This window comes from Petromyzon marinus, chromosome 63 (genome assembly GCF_048934315.1).
Source record: "Petromyzon marinus isolate PM22_M1 ecotype Great Lakes invasive population chromosome 63, UKy_Petmar_22M1.pri1.0, whole genome shotgun sequence".
Lineage (NCBI taxonomy): Eukaryota > Metazoa > Chordata > Hyperoartia > Petromyzontiformes > Petromyzontidae > Petromyzon > Petromyzon marinus.
Window position 1 is genome coordinate 6,128,112 of NC_133729.1, and position 6,556 is coordinate 6,134,667.

At 50.4% G+C, this 6,556-nt stretch overlaps 1 long non-coding RNA gene across 1 annotated transcript; it reads left to right on the forward strand.

Annotated features, from left to right (window-relative positions):
• The first annotated feature begins 284 nt into the window (after nt 1-284).
• Nucleotides 285-5,472, forward strand: LOC142906332 (uncharacterized). The gene is made up of 2 exons (XR_012930148.1): nt 285-1,286; nt 1,329-5,472. It is a non-coding gene; the product is annotated as an uncharacterized LOC142906332 (long non-coding RNA).
• The last annotated feature ends 1,084 nt before the right edge of the window (nt 5,473-6,556 follow it).

Below are 6,556 nucleotides of genomic sequence, written 5' to 3' on the forward strand. Positions count from 1 at the left end.
AGGGAGGGAGCGAGGGAGGGAGCGAGGGAGGGAGCGAGGGAGGGAGCGAGGGAGGGAGCGAGGGAGGGAGCGAGGGAGGGAGCGAGGGAGGGAGCGAGGGAGGGAGCGAGGGAGGGAGCGAGGGAGGGAGCGAGGGAGGGAGCGAGGGAGGGAGCGAGGGAGGGAGCGAGGGAGGGAGCGAGGGAGGGAGCGAGGGAGGGAGCGAGGGAGGGAGCGAGGGAGGGAGCGAGGGAGGGAGCGAGGGAGGGAGCGAGGGAGGGAGCGAGGGAGGGAGCGAGGGAGGGAGCGAGGGAGGGAGCGAGGGAGGGAGGGAGGCTGCATTAGGGCCTCGACACTGCTGCTGTTGCATGGAGGAGGAGCGGCGTCTGTTTTCAGAGTTCGCGGTTAAAGGGGGAGAGGTTCAGAGTGGGATGACGATCGCTTGTGTTGCGATCGAAACGTGTTTTTTTTATTTGAACCTATCTACGTGACTTTACCGAAAGACTCAAAGAATAGGAATTTCTGCAGTCACAAAAGCTTTAAGTCAAGAAATAACACAATTGTAAACGTGACACTCTTGATGGGCGGGTGGAGGATCTAAAACCCAGAAACAAATTAAAATGAACTATGAACTAAACTATATTTTTTATTTTTCAGAAGCGACCTGGCTATTATTACGTATGATAGTGCAAGGAAGTGGCTTATCGCGTGGATATTTATCGCGGGCAAATACTCGAAACGGCGTGGTGACGTTGATTCTAATTGTGGAGGGAAAAAAACCGGAAGAGCCGGAGAAAAATCCACGCGACCACGGGGGGAGAGAGAGAGACGCCGCAAGCTCCAAATATACAGCAGCAGTGGTGAGATTGTTAACTACCTCCCCTGGTACACAGGAGGTCGTGGGGTTCGATCTCGACCCCGATGCCTGCTGCTGTTTATTTGGAGTTTGCGTGTCTCTCTCTCTGTCCGTGGTGAGATTGTTAACTACCTCCCCTGGTACACAGGAGGTCGTGGGTTCGATCTCGACCCCGATGCCTGCTGCTGTTTATTTGTAGTTTGCGTGTCTCTCTCTCTGTCCGTGGTGAGATTGTTAACTACCTCGCCTGGTACACAGGAGGTCGTGGGGTTCGATCCCGACCCCGACGCCTGCTGCTGTATATTTGGAGTTTGCGTGTCTCTCTGCCTCTCCCCGTGGTGAGATTGTTAACTACCTCGCCTGGTACACAGGAGGTCGTGGGTTTCGATCCCGACCCTGACACCTGCTGCTGTATATTTGGAGTTTGCGTGTCTCTCTGCCTCTCCCCGTGGTGAGATTGTTAACTACCTCGCCTGGTACTCCTGCGTACCAGGCGAGGTAGTTGACATCTCCAAGCCACCGGCCTTCTCGTTTGGTTGCTGGGCTCGTGGAGACCATTTATCCCTCCCCACCCGTGGGACAACCACGGCGCAGGATTTCCGTTCCCGTGAACGCCAAAGCACTTATCGCGCAGAGGCCGGGGCATTCAAATGAAGGCCCTTCGTGACCTCGTTGTTGGCTCGGCCCATCGCAGTTTGGCCGACGGTGTTGAATGTTGCACTATATCGGGGTTTTTTTTTCTTCCAAACTCCAGGACTCTCGACCACCACCACCACCACCACGCCCCGTCTCTCTCTCTCTCTGCCAAGTTGCTCCTCCCCACACTCGAATGTAAATTAACTGGTTCCACGCTGCACGCGCCCGATGATTGTCGAACGCGTTTGCGCGTCGTTGAGCGGTGAACGCAGACTTCGTCACGTGTAACGTGCACACACACACACGGAACGCGTGCACACACACACGAAACACGTGCACACACACACACACACGGAACGCGCGCACACACACGGAACACACGTATACAAGGAACACGCACACACACACGGAACACATGTATACAAGGAACACGTGCACACAAACGGAACACACGCACACACACGCACACTGAGATCTCAATCTTAATACGAATCGGCCGTACAAACGTCATTGCTCGGCGCGTCACGTGGGGCGTGCTTAACAATCATCGGGCGCGTGCGGCGTGGAACCTGCGTACGTGAATGGCGAGGAGTAGCTTGGTGAACGAGGAAAGATGAAGCGTGGTGGTGGTGGTGGTGGGAGTCACGAAGAGTGAAGTTGGGAAACCCCCCCCCGCCCCTCTGCCCTTGCTTGTGCCAGCTGCTAAAACTTGCACCGTGCCTGGCACAGGTGTTCGTGATGACGATGACGCCTCCGACTGTTAGCGGCGTTGCGTCGTTTCTGCTGTTGCATATTTATTTATTGGTGCGTGTGTGTGTGTGGTGTGTGTGCAGTGGAGGGTAGTGTCGTGGTCAGCGGCACTGCGCTACGAAACCCGAGTTCGATTCCCGCACACGACCAATGGCAGCACTTGCCCCCGACGGTCTGTTAAAGGCTATACGTGGGTGGGGGATATTTGTCTTTGGAAGGTTGGAGCGCAGTGGTTAGCGTGCTGCGCTACGAACCCTGGGAGGAGACCCGAGTTCGATTCTCCCCGGCCATGGTTAACCCAAACATCGGTGGCGAATTATCTGAACGTGTCCTGGACCTCCCCTAGGTGAACTCGGCCTTAAATGGAACGCACCTATGATTCTCCCCGGCCATGGCTAACCCAAACATCGGTGGCGAATTATCTGAACTTGTCCTGGACCTCCCCTAGGTGAACTCGGCCTTAAATGGAACGCACCTATGATTCTCCCCGGCCATGGCTAACCCAAACATCGGTGGCGAATTATCTGAACGTGTCCTGGACCTCCCCTAGGTTAACTCGGCCTTAAATGGAACGCACCTAGATACACTGGTGTGTGACCGCACTGGTGCAGGCATGAGGACGTAGGCCACACCAGGGATTCGCCCCGACAGTCCGATCGATGGAGGGGGGTGGAGGGTTACTGACATCGTTTGAAAAAAAAAAGACGAGAATAATTTTTCAACCTTTTTTCGGCAATAATGACACGGGGAAGTGTTCGGATGTTCAAACGCCAACTAGTGTGATCGCCCCGAGCGTGGGCAATTTGACGGCGCACTTGCGGTGATTTGTTTAGCGTATTGCTCCGCTAACACCGTTATAAACGCGCGGTTGCGTTTACGCGAAATAATAAATCCACGGGACCTTGTTTTTGCCGGCGTGACAAACAAAAATGATGAAAAATAAGAATGGGTTTTAACCCTTTTTGGCTATGAAACCGGAGTTGTGTTCAGATGTTCAAACACCAAATGGGAACCTTTTGCAAGGAATGAAGTTGCTGCATTGACCGCACACGGTAACCTGTGGCGAACATGATTTGGAAATGATAAATGAAGCGTTGTATTTTGAAAGTGATTGGCCTACACCAGAGACTACTTCATGGCCCAGTCTGACCGCCAGTGTCAGACCAGAGAACACAACCACAAAAAGGCGAACGGCACAAAGGCAATGCCGCTATCAGAGGGCTTATAGCTCGGTGTGAGCATGCAGACACGATTCCCTGAAAAAAAGGTTTCAATTTGGTGTTTGAACATCGTAACACCTCTTGTTTTATTAGCCAGGAAAGGGGTAAAATCATATTCTTATTTTTCATACACTTTGATACTTTCAAAAAGGTATCTCTTGATACAGCTGCTGCTCACCCCGAGCTATAAGCCCTCTGATAGTGGCATTGCCTTTGTGCCGTTCGCCTTTTTGTGGTTGTGTTCTCTGGTCTGACACTGGCGGTGAGACTGGGCCATGAATAAGGCTGCCCTCTGGTGTAGACCAAGCCGTTTCAAAGACAATGCATCAGATATTACTAGGGCGCGTTTGTCCGCATGTTCACCGCGCAAGTGCTGTGTGTGGTTTAACTTAATGCAGAAATATGATTCCGTACAAAAAACCCGTTACTATTTGGTGTTGAAAAATCTTAACACTTATTTTTCATGATGGCTAAAGATGCATCAGCATGGAGGGGGGGGGGGGGGGGGTGGGGTATATTATACATCGTTACATGATATAACGATGTATAATATACGCCACACACCACTCTTCCGAGACGTCTGAGCAGCGTGGAAGAGTAGGCCAAGTGGCTGTTTAGAGCCCCCTCTGGCGGGGGGAGGGTCTTTCGCCCTGCAGAAACGCTGAGCGAGGCAATTTGCAGGCTGCACGCGTCGGTCGTTTTAATTATGCCACGTAAGCAGGCTTTCGTGACCAATATTATTCATAATAGAGGTTTTTGGGTTAGCGTAAGTATAAATGTTGTGTCGTAACCCTCCACCACCCGACACAGCCAATCGGTAAGGGATTTGTCACGTAAACAAAACGCCAATTAGTTACTAGTATAGTGTAGTGTATAGTTTAGTGTATAGTAGTGTATATCAGTGTATAGTGTAGTATACTACTTCAGCCCACCGGTGTGTTGGAGAGTAAATCGAGCAGGGTGACGCCTTCCTGCGCTATTTATGACCTTGAGCAGGTGGATTGCTTCCTTATTCTGGTAAATCGCCTGATGATGCTGGATGTCATTGCCAGCGAAACGTCGTACTACTCAAATTGTAAATGTGGATTTAGTCTCCAACACACCGGTGGGCTGAAGTAGTATACTCCAGTATACACTACACATTGATATACACTACACTATACACTACTATACAATACATTATACACTACTATACACTATACTATACACTACAATACACTATACTATACACTACTGTACACGACACTATACACTACTATACACTACACTCTACACTACTATACACTATACACTACAATACACTTTACTATACACGACACTATACACTACTATACACTACACTATACACTACTATACATTACACTATACACTACATTACTACATACCTGACAACCCCTTACCAGTGCCCTACTATACACTACTATACACTACACTATACACTACTATACACTACACTATACACTTCTATACACTACACTACTATACACTACACTATACACTACACAATACACTACTATACACCATACTAGTAATTAATTGGCGTTCTGTTTACGTGACAAATCCCTTACTAATTGGCTGTGTCGGGTGGTGGAGGGTTACGACACAATATGTATACTTACACGATCTAACCCAAAATCTGTATTACGAGTTACAATTATGAAAAGATAATTAAGCGGATAAGTAATCACCAAACGTTTGGTGGGGGGGGGGGTTGTTGGAATTGTATCGATGACGATCTTACAGAGAGAGGGGGTGGGGAGGGAGACATTTTACGTGATGTTGCACAAGAAGACGTATGGCATTCCGATTTGTTAATTTTAGACCATCTTCCATCAGCGGAAGACGACGTGCATTTATGTATTGAATACAAATAAAAAAAAACCACGGACCATTAACCTTAAGGGAAATCTCTGCACGAGATTGATCGTGAGCGTTCGAATCGTGGCGAAACTGATCGCGAAGAAGGGAAAAAAAAAGTCTCGAATCTAAGAAATCAAATGAACGTGATATGAATAAACACTTTTAATTGAACGCACGCGCCGCTGGTCGTGGAACTCCGTTTGCGTCTCCGCACTTCCAACCTCATCACCAGCCTTGGCCTATCCACTGCTGGATGAAGGCCTCCCAGAGCCATCACCACCATCCTCATCACCAGCCTTGGCCTATCCACTGCTGGATGAAGGCCTCCCAGAGCCATCACCACCATCCTCATCACCAGCCTTGGCCTATCCACTGCTGGATGAAGGCCTCCCAGAGCCATCACCACCATCATCACCAGCCTTGGCCTATCCACTGCTGGATGAAGGCCTCCCAGAGCCATCACCACCATCCTCATCACCAGCCTTGGCCTATCCACTGCTGGATGAAGGCCTCCCAGAGCCATCACCACCATCCTCATCACCAGCCTTGGCCTATCCACTGCTGGATGGAAGCCTCCCTGAGTCACCACCACCACCATCATCACCAGCCTTGGCCTATCCACTGCTGGATGGAAGCCTCCCAGAGCCACCACCACCATCCTCATCACCGGCCATGGCCAATCCACCGCTGGATGAAGGCCTCCCAGAGTCGCCACCACCACCATCCTCATCACCGGCCATGGCCAATCCACCGCTGGATGAAAGCCACCGCAAGCCACCTGCTCCATCTCCCGGGCGGAAGTCCTCACGGATGCGTTCCATTCCTGGGCGGCCGCTCGGTTCTTAGTCTCGACCATGGCCCATCGCCTCCTCTTGGCTGTGGGAGCGTCATGTCGTCACAATCGCTCCTCTTCGCAGTTCGGATGATATCGGCATCAACCCTCGTGTCTTCGAATGCACGCACTCCACGTTTGTCATCTGCGTGCCCAGTCTTTCATAAATCGTAATAATTATAGATTTATTTTTTTATTACGTTCAGCGAATGTTATGGGTAGGACACGGAGGCTCAACATTTGTAAATCAGAATCAGATGTATTTACACTGCAGGAGGAATCCGATGAGCTATAAAGCTCTTTTTTTCCCACATGTCCAGTATGGGGCACGGGGTCGGAACTCTTACAACAACACAAACAATTTCAAAAACACGGCAGGTGCGCAAAGTATAGTAAAGGCAAGCAAATCACTTTAAAAATAGA